The sequence below is a fragment of the Macaca fascicularis genome, chromosome 14 (assembly GCF_037993035.2).
Source record: "Macaca fascicularis isolate 582-1 chromosome 14, T2T-MFA8v1.1".
NCBI lineage: Eukaryota > Metazoa > Chordata > Mammalia > Primates > Cercopithecidae > Macaca > Macaca fascicularis.
In genome coordinates, this window is record NC_088388.1 from 38,042,866 (window position 1) to 38,058,762 (window position 15,897).

The 15,897-nt window shown below is 37.1% G+C and overlaps 1 long non-coding RNA gene across 7 annotated transcripts in view; it reads right to left on the bottom strand.

Moving 5' to 3' along the window:
• The window catches only part of LOC123568769 (uncharacterized), a 171,216-nt gene that overhangs the window by 129,103 nt on the left and 26,216 nt on the right, over positions 1–15,897 (bottom strand). For 5 of the 7 annotated variants that reach the window (XR_012423361.1, XR_006692284.2, XR_012423359.1 and 2 more), the window contains exon 2: positions 6,839–6,935. This is a non-coding gene — a long non-coding RNA (uncharacterized lncRNA). The remainder of the gene's footprint in view (positions 1–6,838; positions 6,936–15,897) is intronic. The other 2 variants (XR_012423363.1, XR_012423362.1) reach the window with 1 other exon arrangement.

Below are 15,897 nucleotides of genomic sequence, written 5' to 3' on the forward strand. Positions count from 1 at the left end.
GGTGTTTCACCATGTTGGCCAGGCTGGTCTTGAACTCATGACCTGAAGTGATCTGCCCACCTCGGCCTCCGAAAGTGCTGGGATTACAGGCATGAGCCACCGTGCCTGGCCTGGTTTTTTAAAATCTTAAATTTTTATAGAGTAAATTGGAGACAATTACTTTTAGAGAGTCTAACTTAAATGCTCTGGAATGGGACCCAGGCCAGGCATAGACTTTTTCGGTTTTTTTGGTTTTTTTTTTTTAAGTTTACAGCTGATTTTGCATGCAGCCAAGGTTGAAGACCACTGGGACTCGTTAGTGAGTTTTCTGGTCTACCCTGGAATTTTACTTCCAGGGAAGAGGTAACTGAATTACAAGCCTATAAAAAATTTTTTTAATGACTGGAGCAGAAATTTTTCTGAGAGGTGCAACTGTGAGTCCTCATAAATGAATTTTATAGCATATCTTTTGACCATATGTATCTGTGTAGAGGCATAAGTATACTAAATATCTAAGTTGCAGCAATGATTGATGAAAGGAATATAAACAGCACCCCCTGTGCCATTGCCTCTTTTGTTTGGAATCCAAGAGTAAATCTACAATAAACAAACAAGTTAGACATTTTTTTCACCTATGTTTTCATCTTTATTTTAAAATAATTTTTAAAGGAATGGATAAAATAAGAAGCACTGGAAACATGGTATCCAGCAGCATAAATTCTCAGGGGCAGGAAGATGTGATTCTACTACTTCCTCTTTCTAAGCTTCAGTAATCTCTCAGGACATTATAATCCCCTCATCCTCCTAAAGAAACCTGATCAGCAGTGCTCATGCTGCTGTCCGTTTCCAGGTCCCTTTTGCAACAGTAACTGCCATCTCCTCTCCTCACACAGACACAGTCAGCTGTGTACATTGATGCCACTTGACAAATAATGCCTCCACTCCCACCCACCAGTCCCCTGGTGTAGGGTGCCTATCCATTTATATCTTTAGTAGTGCTTCATCATTTATCCCATTTGAGCTCAGGCTTTGCATTCAACTCTAAATATCTTTGCAATTCCTATCGAGGGGCCTAGTCATGCCAGCTGAAGCCACATAAAGATCAATTTACTAAAGACAGGAACTATTTCTGTCTGAAAATGTTGGCTTGCAGTGTCTTTGGACATTTCCTACAGAATAGAAACACATTTCTAATTAATCATAAAATTAAAATCTAATATTAAGTATTTTGTTTAATAAGTCTGGCACTGCACTAGGTACATCATATATCTTTCGTACTCACAAGGAACCCATTTTACAAAGGTGAAAACTGAGTCTTAAAGAGGTCAATATACTTTTTTAAGGTTACACACCCCATAAGTAACTGAAGGAACTCAAGCAGACATTCACCCACCAAACCTGAGCATGAACATGCTTACTCACTGTGCTTCTAAATTTAGTCTTGTTTTAAAGGCCATCCACTCTTCCTCTCCAATTCATCTTGGAGGGAAACTCCAGTCATATTGTCCTACTCCATCTTCCCTCAAAACACTAACTGGAATTATAGTAAAGAAACTGCCTGTCTCATTAGAGCAAACCAAGAATCCTTTAGAGTTTTAGCAAAGAATTCTAGAAGAATAATCCCCAGGTAGGGAGAGAGTCAAATATCTGTTAATATGCACCTATCTACCCCAATATTTTCCTGCCAAAGGTCTTGTTTTGTTTTCAAAAGGCAATCTGTTTCCTAATACCTCTTCTTCCTTTACGCAACCATTTGCAATCATACCCTCCGCGCACTGAATTTGTTGCCGGCTACTGCCTAGGTTGGTATTATCTCTTTTCTTATAAATATCTGACCAGGTGTGGTGGCTCATTTCTGTAATCCCAACACTTTGGGAGGCCAAGGTGGGCAGATTACTTGAGGTCAGGGGTTCAAGACCAGCCTGGCCAACATGGTGAAACCCTGTCTCTACTATAAATAAAAAAACTAGCTGGGCGTGGTGGCATATGCCTGTAATCCCAGCTACTCAGGAGGCTGAGGCACAAGGATCGCTTGAACCCAGGAAGCAGAGGTTTCAGTGAGCGGAGATTTTACCACTGCACTCCAGCCTGGGTGACAGAGCAAGACTCTGTCTCAAAAAAAAAAAAAAAAATTCTGATTCAACAAACTACATGAATACATTTGGAAATGGACTAGCCATATAGTTATGAGTATCTTCTGCATATGTACTATATTTGTGGTGGAGAGTAGCTTATGTAAAGGGAAAAATTGGGGAACTAGCAAAATATGGCAATGGGAGAGTAGGGAGGCAGATAAAGCATGTCCTTGGTCAAGTTATTTCCTTCCTGAGTCTCAGTTTCTTTATCTTTAAAATGAGAAGGTTAGGTTAAATAAATTTGGTTCTTATTTTTTGTACATGTTTGTATACTTTTCACCATCGGCAACACTGTAGGTGCTTAGCCAGTGTTGAACTGACTTACTAATTTTGAGTACTACCCAATAAAAAAAATAAAAAGATTACGTCTAAAGCTTAAGTACAGGCCACTATTACTTGGCTTTAAGTTTTGCCAGAAATGCAAAATTTCACCAAAATTCTTACTTAGCTTGGCCTAATGATTTGACATAAGAGTAATTTTCCCACCAAAACTTTATTCAAGAATCTAAATACAGGTAAGCCAAAGCTTTATAAGGGCACTTCCTTACCTCTCATGTATTTCTCAAGCTATGTCCCTAAGATTCTTACCCCCACATCGGCCCTAAAAGTGCTTTTGCAACATTACCAATGACCTTCTAGAGCAGGGGTCCCCAATCCCTGGGCCACTGACAGGTACTGGTCCATGGCCTGTTAAAAATCGAGACACACAGCATGAGGTGAGCAGTGGGCCAGCAAGCATTACTGCCTGAGCTCTTCCTCCTGTCAGATCAGCTGGGCATTAGATTCTCATAGAAGTGTGAACTCTTGTGAAATGTACATGTGGGAGATCTAGGTTGTCTACTCCTAAGAATCTAAATAATGCCTGATGATCTTACGTGGAACAGTTTCATCCCGAAACCATCCCTTCCCCTCACCTCCATGGAAAAATTATATTCCACAAAACCAGTCCTTGGTGCCAAAAAGGTTGAGAACAGATGTTCTATTGGAAAAACACACTGAGGACTTTTCAAACCTCATCTTACTCAACTTCTCCATGCCATTGGAGAGTGCTGACTCTTCTTTTGCAACTTTCTTGGCCTCTGATATGGTTTGGCTGTGTCCCCATCCAAATCTCATCTTGAATTATAGTTCCCATAGTCCCCTCATCTGGTGGGAGGGGCCTGGTGGGAGATAATTGATTCATGGGGGCAGCTTCCCCATGGTATTCTCCTGAAAGTAAGTTCTCAGGAGATCTGATGGTTTTATAAGGGGATCTCCCATTACTTGGCTCTCATTCTTCTCCTTCCTGCCGCCATGTGAAGAAGGATGTGTTTGCTTCCCCTTCTGCCATGATTGTAAGCTTCCTGAGGCCTCCCCGGCCCTATAGAACTGAGTCAATTAAACTTCTTGCCTTCATCGTTTACCCAGTCTCGGGCAGTTCTTCATAGCAGCATGAGAATGAACTATTACAGCCTCCATGGCCTTTTTCTTTTCTTCAATGCTCTGTTTCTCTTCCCACACTCGTTTCCGTTTCCTCTATGAGTTCCTTTTCTCATTTTCCCTCAAATATCAGTATCCTTGAGTGCCATTCTCAGTTTTTTTTCTCACCCTATGTATTCTCTTTCATCTACATCTCTTATTTTCTAAATAGAATTCCCCATCCTTACCTGGATTTTAGATACATCTATAACAAATATTCCATATAAACCTTAAGGCATAAATCATCCCACAAAATCATTATATTTCACCCGAAAGATTTTCCAACTTCATTAGTGTGTATGAGTATATAAACTAATCAACTTTCTCCCTCTTTCTCTCTCTGTCTCTGTGCTGGTGATAGATGAGTACAGACAACCCAGGGAGCAAATGCAACCAAATTTTGGAAAGTCTCATTTTAAGATACAAATCAAGTTCTTCAGCACCAAAAATTCAAGTAAATATTTTATTTTTAGATTACCATACAACATAACTGACTTTTGTGTCCAATTTTAGCGTTTAACACATATATAGGTTTCTGTAACTACCTCCACAATAATGATACAGAAGAGTTCCATATAACCAAAAGACAAATTCTCTTGTTATCCCTTTTGTAGTCATACCCTTTCTCTATTCCTAATCCCTGGAAATGAATGATCTTTTCCCTGTCATTACAGTTCTGTCTTTTAGAGAATGGCATATGAATGGAATTAATTATACAGTATGCAACCTCATGAAACTGGCTTCTTCCAACTACTATAATACCTTTAAGATTCATCCAAGTTGTTCTGTGCACAAATAGTTCCTTTTATTGCTGAGTAGTATTCCGTTGGATAAATGTAACAGAGATTGTTTATACATTTACTTGTTGAAGGACATTTAGGTATTTCCATTTTGGGTGATTATGAATAGAGCTGCTATAAACATTCACGTACAGGTTTTTGTGTGAACATGTTTTCATTTATTTACGACAAGTACCTAGAAATGGAATTGCTGGGTCATATGGAAAGTGTTTGTTTAGTTTTACAAGAGACTGCCAAACTGTTATCCAGAGTGATTGTTTTTCATTTTGTTACCAGCAATGTATACAAGTTCCAGTTGCTCCACATCCCTACCAGCCCTTGTCAATATTTTTTTATTTCAGCTATGCTAACAGACATGCCATGGTACCTCATAGTGGTTTTAACTTGCATTTTCTGAATAGCAAATGAACATTTGTTAATTGTTTGCTTATTTGCATTCCTTTTGCCCAAATCGTTTGTGATATTTTAGTTCCTTTGTCTTTCACATAAGCTATTTTTATTTTCTATTTTTTAACAGTTTTATTAAACTATCACTGACATGAAAAAAAGCATATATTTAAGGTATACAACTTGATGTTTTGATATATGTATACATTATGAAATAATTACCACATTCCCTATAATTAACACATCTATTACCTCTACAGTTACTATTTGTGTATGTGTATAGTGAGGAGATTTAAGATCTATCTTCTTAGCAGATTGCAAGTATACAATACAGTATTTTTAACTATTGTCTCTATGCTATATGGTCTTTTCATATAAATTCTAGAATCAGCTTTATATACCTACAAAAAGTCCTGTTGGGATTTTGATTTGAATTGAGTTGAATCTATGAATCAATTTGAGGAGAACTGAATCTTTACTATGTTGAGACTTCTAGTTGATGAACGCAGTACTTTCTTTAATGTGGGTAGTTTCTTTTCTTATGGTGAGTTATGAGAGTTTTTTTGTGTTCCAGATACAAGTCCTTTATTGGATATGTGATTTGCAAATATTTTATCCCAGTCTGTAGCATGTCTTTTCATTCTTATACAGTGTCTTTGATAGAGCAAAAAAAATTTCATTTTGTTGAAATCCAATACATAAATCTTTTCTTTCATGATTGTGTTCTTGGTATCATGTCTAATAACTCTTTGTCTAACTCCAGGCCAGTTTTTCTCAACTTTTTCCTTTAAATTTTTATAATTTTGTATTTTACATGTAAATCTTTTAGTTAATTCTTATGTAAGATTTGAAATTAAGATGAAGGTTCATTTTTTTGCACATGGTTGTCTGGCTGTTCCAACACCATTTGTTGAATGGCTATCATTCCTTTATGAAATTACTCTTGCAACTTTATGAAAAGTATCTAGAATATATTTGTGTGGGTCTGTTTCCAGCTTCTCTGTTCCATTGATCTATGTGTCTATCCTTTTGTCAATACACACTGAATTGATTGCTACAGCTTTATATTAAATCTTAAAATCTGATAGTGTGATTTCTCCAACTTTACTACTCTGTTTCAAAATTGTTTTGGTTATTACAGTTCCCTTGACTTTCCATATAAATTTTAGAATCGGCTTGTCTGGATCTGTAAAAATACTCCTGAGGTTTGCTTGGAATTACATTAAATCTATAGATCAATTTAGGCAGAGTGACATCTTTCTTTTCTTTCTTTTTTTTTTATGAGACCAAGTTTCGCTCTTGTTGTCCAGGCTGGAGTGCAATGGCGCGATCTCAGCTCACTGCAACCTCTGCCTCCTGGGTTCAAGTGATTCTCCTGCCTCAGCCTCCCTAGCTGGGATTAGAGTCATGAGCCACCATGCCTGGCTAATTTTGTATTTTTAGTAGAGACAGGGTTTCTCCATGTTGGTCAGGCTGATCTCGAACTCCTGACCTCAGGTGATACACCCACCTCGGCCTCCCAAAGTGCTGGGATTATAGGCATGAGCCACCGCGCCCAGTCAAATTACATTTTTTCTATGTTAATTCTTTCAATCCACAAAATAGTATATGTCTCCATTTATGTAGGTCTTTTTTGCTTTATTTTACTAAGATTTTGTAATTTTCAGCATGCAGACCCTGTTCATGCTTTGTTACACTTGTACCTATATGTTTCATTTTTTGGAGCTAATGTAAATTTTTAAAAAAATGTTTAGTTGCCAATTATTCATTGCTAGTATAAAGAAATACATTTGATTCTTGTGTGTTGAACCTTGTACCCCGTAATCTCATTAAACTCACTTTTTAGTACTTGGAATTTGCTTATGAATTCCTTGAAATTTTTGTCATAGACAATCATGTCACCTGAAAATCTGCCTGCCTTTTATTTAATTTCTTAACCTTATTAACTGGAAAGGGCACCCAATAAAATATTTGTTGAATGATGGGAGTAGATATCTGTATTAGTCCGTTCTCATGCTGCTAATAAAAACATAACCAAGACTGGGTAATTTATAAAGGAAAGAGGTTTAATTGACTCACAGTTCCGCAGGGCTGAGGAGGCCTCATGAAACTTACAATTACGGCAGAAGGGGAAGCAAACTCATCCTTCTTCACACAATGGCAGGAAGGAGAAGTGCTGAGCAAAACGGAAAAAATCGCCGTATAAAACCATCAGATCTCATGAGAACTCACTCACTATCACAAGAACAACATGAGGGTAAACACCTCCATGATTAAATTACCTCCCACTGGGTCCCTCCCATGACACATGGGGATTATGGGAACTACAATTCAAGGTGACATTTAGGTGGGAACAGAGAAACAAAAAGTATCAATATCCTTGCCTTATTCCTAAATTGAGGGAAAAAGCATTCAGTCTTTCACCATTAAGAATGATGTTAGTTTTTGTGTATGCCTTTTATCAGGTTGAGAAAGTTTCTATTTCTAGTTTGCAGAGAGTCTTTATCATGAATGAATGTTGAATTTTGTCAAATACTTTTCCTGCAACAATTGATATGATCATGTGATTTTTCTTCTTTAGACTGTTAATATGGTGGACTACAATGAAAAATTCTCCAGTATTGAACCAGTCTTATATTCCCACTACAATCTCTATTTGGTCATGGTATATTATTGTTTTTATGTTTAAGGATTCAGTTTGTTAATATTTTACTGAAGATTTTTGCATTTATGTTAATGAAGTATATTTGGTTGTGTTTAAAAGATTGTTTTTCTTATGCTGTCTTTTGCATCAGGGTAATGCTGGCCTCATAAATTGAGAGTGTTCTCATGTCTTCTTATTTCTGGAAGAGATTGTATGGAATTGGTATTAATTTTCCACAAATAATTGGTAGAATTTGCCAGTGCAACCATCTGAGTTAGAAGGTTGCTTTTTTGGAAACTTTTAACTGAAAGTTAAGTTTAATTAATATAAATTTAATTTCTTCTAGGTTTTCAAATCTATGTCTATAGAGTTGTTCTTAGTATTCCCTTATTATCTATTTAATGTTTATGGAATAGTGGTACCCCCTCTTTCATTCTTGATATTGGTAATTCATGGCTTATCTCTTTTTTTGGTCAGTTTTGATAATGTCATTAATGTCAAAAAATCAGCTTTTGTTTTTATCAATTTTTTTCCCATTGTTTTTCTGGTTTTAATTTCATTGCTCTCCACTCTTGTCTTTGTTATATTCTTATGTCTGCTTGTTTGGGTTTATTTTAGTTTTATTTTTCTAGTTGTTTAAAGTGAAGGATTTGAGGACTTCTTTTCTCAGGTAACCATTTAATGCTATCAATTTTTTAAATTTTTGCAAAAAACTTTGTGTGGTAGAAAAAATACTCAGGCCTGGAGTTGAGGGTGCATCGGATTTACATTTGCATGTAAGATATTTGATATTTGTGACATAATGAACCCATCAAATTATTTGAGAGAGGGTAACAAAATGATCCCAAATGTGAAAGCTCCAGACAGCCTAGTACAGAATTAATCACAGAGTGGTAATAGGCAAGAGTTTTCAGAAAGCAAAGAATAGGCAACACATTCTCTGCACAGGGTGGGAAGCTCTTCTGCAAGGCTCTAGACCTCCTTTACTAAAAGGCATCTGATGGCCCTGTGTACACTAGCATTCTTTAGTTCTACCTGCTCCTACTTTCATGTTTCTTCTACTAGGAAATACTGATAAACATTGTAGGTGTGTTGATGGTACACTTTTTACAATATACTCATTTGTACCCAACATGATTCACTCAATAAATGATTTTTGTGGTTGCTATCGTCTTTGTTTTTTAAAAAGTTATTATTTCTAATTATTATGGAAATATAGTAGTTGTACATACTCAATAAATAATAAATATTTCTGATGTCCTTGAGACCACAAAACAATTAAGTCTCATATTTTAATGAATTTATAGTTCCCTTAGGTAGAAGCACAATATACACAAATGAGATCTACATTAATCTGTAATAGCTATCATTTAATTTAAATATACTATGCACCAGACGTTGTATATGCTGGGTGTGTTACATACATGTAATCTTTACCACCTTTTTGCAAGGCATAAATAATAGGAGGGACAGTTTCATAGAAAGAAAGCTGACCAACCAGAAAAAGCTCAGGACCAGACAGATTCACAGCCAAATTCTACCAGATGTATAAAGAAGAGCTAGTACCATTCCTACTGAAACTATTCCAAAAAATTGAGGAGGAGGTACTCCTCTCTAAGTGAGGTCAGTATCATCCTGATACCCAAACCTGGCAGAGACACAACTAAAAAAGAAAACTTCAGGCCAATATCCTTAAGGGACACAGATGCAAAATCCTCAACAAAATACTGGCAAAGCAAACCAAGCAACACATCAAAAAGCTAATCTGCCACAATCAAATAGACCTTATCTCTGGGATGCAAGGTTGGTTCAACATATGCAAATCAATAAATGTGATTCACTACCTAAACGGAACTAAAAACAGAAACCACATGATCATCTCAATAAATATAGAAAAGGTTTTCAATAAAATTCAACATCTCTTCATGTTAAAATCCTTCAACAAATTAAGCATTGGAGGAACATATGTAAAAATAATGAGTCAGCTATGAAAAATCCAAACCAATATCATACTGAATAGGCAAAAACTGGAAGCATACCCCTTGAAAACTGGAACAAGACAAGGATGCCCTCTCTCATCACTCCTATTCAACAGAGTACTGGAAGTCCTAACCAGAACACTCAGGCAACAGAAAGAAATAAAAGGCATCCAGGTCAGGTGCGGTGGCTCACAACTGTAATCCCAACACTTTGGAAGGTCAAGATGGGTGGATCACTTGAGGTCAGGAGCTCGAGACCAGCCTGACCAACATGGTGAAACCCAATCTCTACTAAAAATACAAAATTAGCTGGGTCTGGTGGTGCATGCCTGTAATCTCAGCTACTTGTGATGCTGAGGCAGGAGAATCACTTGTAGCTGGCAGGTGGGGGTTACAGTGAGCCGACATTGCACCATTCATTGCACTTCAGCCTGGGCAACAAGAGTGAAACTCTGTCCCAAAAAAAAAAAAAAAGAAAGAAAGAAAGAGAAAAGAAAAAGAAAAAAAAGGCATCCAAATAGAAACAGAAGAAGTCAAACTATTCCTGTTTGCAGACAATATGATTCTATACTTAGAAAACCTCATAGTCTCTGCCCAAAAGCTCCTAGATCTGATAAACAACTTCAGCAAAGTTTCAGGATACAAAATCAAGGTACAAAAATCAGTAGCATTCCTCTACACCAAGAACATGTAAACTGAGAGCCACACGAAGAATACAGTTCCATTCACAACAGGCATAAAAAGAATAAACACCTAGGAATACAGCTAACCAGGGAGGTGAAAGATCTCTGCAAGGAGAACTACAAAACACTGCTCAAAGAAATGAGAGTTTACACAAATAAATGGAAAAACATTCCATGCTTATGGATAGGACAAATCAATATCATTAAAATGGCCATACTGCCCAAAGCAATTTATAGATTCAATGCTATTCCTATAAACTACCTATAACATTCTTCACAGAATGAGAAAAACTATTCTAAAATCCATATAGAACCAAAAAGGAGCCCAAATAACCAAAGCAATCCTAAGCAAAAAGAACAAAACAACAAGCATCACACTATGTAACTTTAAATTATACTACAAGCCTACAGTAACCAAAATAGCATGGTACTGGTACAAAAACAGACATATATAGACAAATGGAATGGAATAGAGAGCCTATAAATTATGCCACACACCTACAACTATCTGATCTTCAACAAAATCAACAAAAACAAGTAATGGGGAAAGGATTCCCTATTCAGTAAATGGTGCTGGGATAACTGGCCAGCCACATGCAGAAGTTTGAAATTAGACCCCTTCTTTACACCATATACAAAAATCAACTCAACGTGGAATAAAGACTTAAATGTAAAACCCAAAACTGTAAAAACCCTAGAAGACAACCTAAGCAACACCATTCTTGACATAGGAGCAGGCAAAGATTTCATGACAAAAATGCCAAAAGCAATACCAACGAAAGCAAAAATTGACAAATGGAACCTAATTAAACTAAAAAGCTTCTGCACAGCAAAAGAAACTATCAACAGAGTAAACAGACAACCTACAGAATGGGAGAAAATATTCACAAACTATGCATCTGACAATAAAGTCCAGAATCTATAAGGAACTCAAACAAATTTACAAGCAAAAAACAACCCCACAAACAAAAAGCCCACAGAGTGGGCAAAGAACATGAATAAACACTTTTCAAAAGAAGACATAAATGCAGTCAACAAGCATGTGAAAAAAGGCTCAACATCACTAATCATTAGAGAAATGCAATTCAAAACCACAGTGAGATACCATCTCACCCAGTCAGAATGGCTATGATTAAAAAGTCAAAAAATAACAGATGCTGACGAGGTTGTAAAGAAAACGGAATGCTTATATACTGCCGGTGGGAATGTAAATTAGTTGAGCCATATGGAAAGCAGTTTGGCAATTTCTCAAAGAACTTAAAACAAAATTACCACTTGACCCAGCAAATCCTGTTATTACTTATATACCTGAAAGATGTAAATTGTTCTACCATAAAGACACAAGCATGCATATGTTCATTGCAGCACTATTCACAATAGCAAAGACATGGAATCAAACTAAATGCCCAGCAATCGTAGAACAGATAAGGAAAATATGGTACATATATACCATAGAATACTATGTAACCATAAAAAGAACAATATCATGTCTTTTACAGTATAATATCGATGGAGCTGGAGGCCTTTAGCCTACGCAAACTAACACAAGAACAGAAAATCAATACAGCATGTTCTCACTTATAAGTGGGAGCTAAACACTGAGTACATATAGACACAAAAAAGGGAACAACAGACACTGGGGCTCCTTGAAGGTAGAGAGTGGGAGGAGGGTAAGAATAAAAAACTACCTATTTGGTACTATGCTTGATGACAAAATAATCTGCACACCAAACCCCTGTGACATACAATTTACCTATATAACAAACCTGCACATGTACCCCTGAACCTAAAATAAAAGTGAAAAAAAAAATATAAATTTTGGGGTCAGAAACCAAGTTTGAATCTCTGCTGTCTCACTTACTAGCTGCATGACTTAGGCCAATTATGTAAACATTCTAAATTTTAGGGTTTTTTAAATTTTAAAATGTGGATAAAAGCTGTTGTGAAGATTAAAAGCAATGATATGGGAAAAAGATCTGGTAGGATAGGGAAAGTAGGGATTTTGAAGTCTATACCATAATACTTCACTTCAAACCCAACATCACTCATGTTAGCTATGAGATCTTCAGCCAGATACCTAACATCTTGAGTTTTAATACCTCATATATAAAACAGCTGATTAGATAGAAAGACACAGACAGGTAGGTACGTAGATAGCTAGATATATACATAGATAGATAAATAGATAAATAGCTACAGAAAGAGAAAGAGATAGGTAGATAGATCATCTTCCTCTTTACCTCAAAACCTCTTCTTTAGGAATCCCTTTCTCAATTGCTGGCAACTCCATCCATCCACTGAGCTATTGAGATCAAACAACCTGGGATAATTTTTCACTCTTTCCCATGACTCATGATCAATCTGAGAGTTAATTCTATTAGTTCTGTCTTCAACATCTATTCAGATTCTTTCACATACACTATTTCCTCTTCTATTATCATGGTCTGAGACACCTGTCTTGTTACCATAATTTCCTAACTGATTTTCTTGTTTCCCTCTTTACTTTCCCACCCACCATTTTTATCCTGGCAGCAAAAATAACCCTTTCAACCTTAAATCAAATCAAATGCCTCAATGGCTTCCCATCTCAGTCAGAGTAAAAGCTGATCTTTACAATGACTTAACAGGTCCCTCCAAAGCTCTCCCAACACTGCCACTCAGCTGTCCAGCCACCCCAGTGATTTCTTATCCTACACTTTAACCCGCACTGCTCCACTCCAGGCCAACTGCCTGTGTCAACCCGGGAACTCCTGAATTTCTCTCTCACCTCAGAGACTTTACACTTCCTATTTCTCCCACCTGGAATATTCTTCATCCAAATAGCTTCAAGACTCTCAGCCTCACCTCCTTTAAGTTTTTGCTCAAGTTTCATCTTCACAGCGAGGCCTTCCCTGTCCACTCCATTTGAAAATCCAATAGCCCACTCCATCCAGCACTCTCTATTCCCTTACTCTAACTTATTTTTCTCTATAGCATTGATCACCATCTAACACTATTATATTGTACTTATTTACTTTTTTGTTTTTGTCTGTTTCCTCATTACATGTGCGTACACACACACACACACACACACACACACACACTAGTGGAAACTCTGAGAGCAAGTATTTTGGGCAGTTTTGTTCATTTTTGTATCCCAACAACCTAAAATAGTATCATGAACTTAGTATTATCTCTCTCATCCTTCTTTTTGTTCCTCTCTCCTCCCTTCCCCTCCTCTCCATTCCCTTTCCCTCCCCGCTCCTTTCTTTCTCTAAAATATATATGTGTACATATCATGGCAAAATTTCTTTGTTCATGGAACCCTAGAGGAAGTGGTATACAAAGCAAATCTTAGTTTCCTTAGCTTGTTAGAAACAAGCCCTTTCATTGGGAAAGAATGTACAATTTATGGTACATTTAACATGTATGTACTAGAACCTACTGTGCACCAGGTACTATTTTATTTAGGATAAATAAGAAGTAATCTCTGTCCTCAATGCACTGTCTAGTTTAAGAAAGAAACAAGTAGATACATAAGAAATAATAGAAAGGTGCTCACAAAAACAATATTTTACTTAGTGAGAAGGCAATTGTGAGAGGTTTAAAAATAGGTCTGATGTGGTGGAGACAAATCTGGCAATAACAATCAATTACAGAGAAGACTAATGGCACAGTGTGAGTTTGGTGCAGAAGTTTCCTTATTTGATCAACCTAGGGGGTTGCTCAAAATGATCCAAGTGTTCCTTTGACAATGAGTCATCCATAATTTCATGATTGCTTTTGCTGTGTTTGTGGTTATGAAATGATCCTCATACCACCATTCCTAATATTAGAAAATTCCGTTCTAACCAGTACAAATTGTCAGGCAAGAGAGTAGGTGTTTATAGTATGGGTTAATTTGTTCTCCAGCAGGCCTGAGTTCCAGTGAACTCAGCATTTGCTGAATAAGAAACACATACTAGAACCTTCCTTAATTTGCTGAATGGGAATAAACAAGAGGTGCTTGGGGGCACATTCAGGGGAGCTCAAAGAGCTAGAAAGGAGCAATGGGGAGGGTGAATAGTAATAGCTAAAGTGTTCTTGTATTCTGAAAATGAAATTGCCCTTCTGAGTATACATTTAGCAAACTGGCAGATTCATAACTCCAAGGTTCAGAGGGCTAAACATGCCAATAGCAACAGCAAAAAGAAGACTTAAGGACATTCCTTTAATTTCCAAACCTTTCATTAGTGAAAACTTTTGGAGCTGTGTTTCATGCCCTAGAAGTCTAACTCCATGTAAGGTTGAGGGTGGAAACTTTGAACAAAGGGAACATCTAGGGGGACACACACACACACACACACACACACAATCTTTAATGGAGTTCTTTGGGAAATAGCAGGAATAGCTGGTGGCTGTATGGTGCCTGGTTATTCCACCTGCATTATCCCATCTAACACTCATGGCCTCCCTGAGAGGTATGTACTGTTCATTTTCCTCATTTGATGAAATAAAAAACTGAGACTCAGAGAGATGAAGTGACATTCCCAAGAGGCAGAGCCAGGACTTGAATCCTAGTCTTCTTACTCCAGACAAGTGACAATTCTACTCTTGTCTTTTCCTACTTGCTGTGCTGAAATCCTGAAAAACAGAGTTTGTAAAGCTCTAGTCTATAGTAGTGTTTCTCATCCTTAGTTCCACACTGAAATCACCAGGAGATACTTAAAAACCCTCTGATGCCTGGGTCCCAGCACTAGAGATTCTAACTTAATTTCTCTGGAATACAATCTGGGAAATGGGTTTTGTTTTTGTTTTTGAAAAAGGGTCTCACTCTGTCGCCCAGGCTGAAGTGCAGCAGCATGATCACAGCGCACTGCAGCCTCAACCTCCTGGGCTCAAGTGATTCTCCAATGGGATTTTCTAAAGCCCCTCCCTGCCAGGTAATTCTAATGTTTAATCAAAATTCAGAACAACTATGAAGAAATTATTTTAAATGACAGATTCCCTGAGCCCCATCCTAGGTTTATTGAATTAGAGCCTCAGAGGCAAGTTGGCATAATTGTGTTATTTTATAATCCTCCCATGCCATTCTAGTAAGCAGCCAAGTTTGGGAACCACTGGTCTACTCTATGACCTTCAGAGCTGCTCAAGGTGGGTAATTACTGAAGAACCAGTTATTAGTCCGACTTCTGTCCCTGTCCATGTTATCATGGGGAACTGATTTATCGTCACAGCATCTGTGTTTCTTAATCTTAAAATGAGGCGATTGGTATTTGTCCTGTCAATCTCTTTGGAATGCTCAAGAGAAAAGGGACAAATATGAAAGTGTTTTAAAAGGTATTTTAACTTGTAAGGTACACAGTTGTAAGGTATTATTATTATTATTATTATTATTATTATTATTGAACTGGTGTTCCCGATTTTTATCTCTAAAATTAACTCCTGAATAGACCATGTCCATAGGAGAAGGGTTCTAGTCTTGGCTTCTGATTCACATTTTATCCTCTTTATAACTCACAAGAAGGTAGTCTATTGGCTAAGAAGAAAAGTAGCTGCAGATGCTCTTTCCCATCAGAGGAAAAAATACACAGAGGAAGCTTGCCCCAGTGAGGGGAAATGGAAAGAGATGAAAATTGTATAACTTCAACCACAAGCATTTGTTGTCAAAGACACAAATTCAACCAAAGGACTGAAACATTAGCCAATATGCTTTCCCAGCATTCAAATTCAATTCAGAAATAAGACTTCCCATTACTAATATCATCCCATCCCATCGGGAGCATGCAGCTTCTTCATCTGGGTTTTCTGTGTCTAAATCTATAATGGAAATATTAGGAGTGACTTGGGAGTGGGGAGAAGCTACACAAAGAA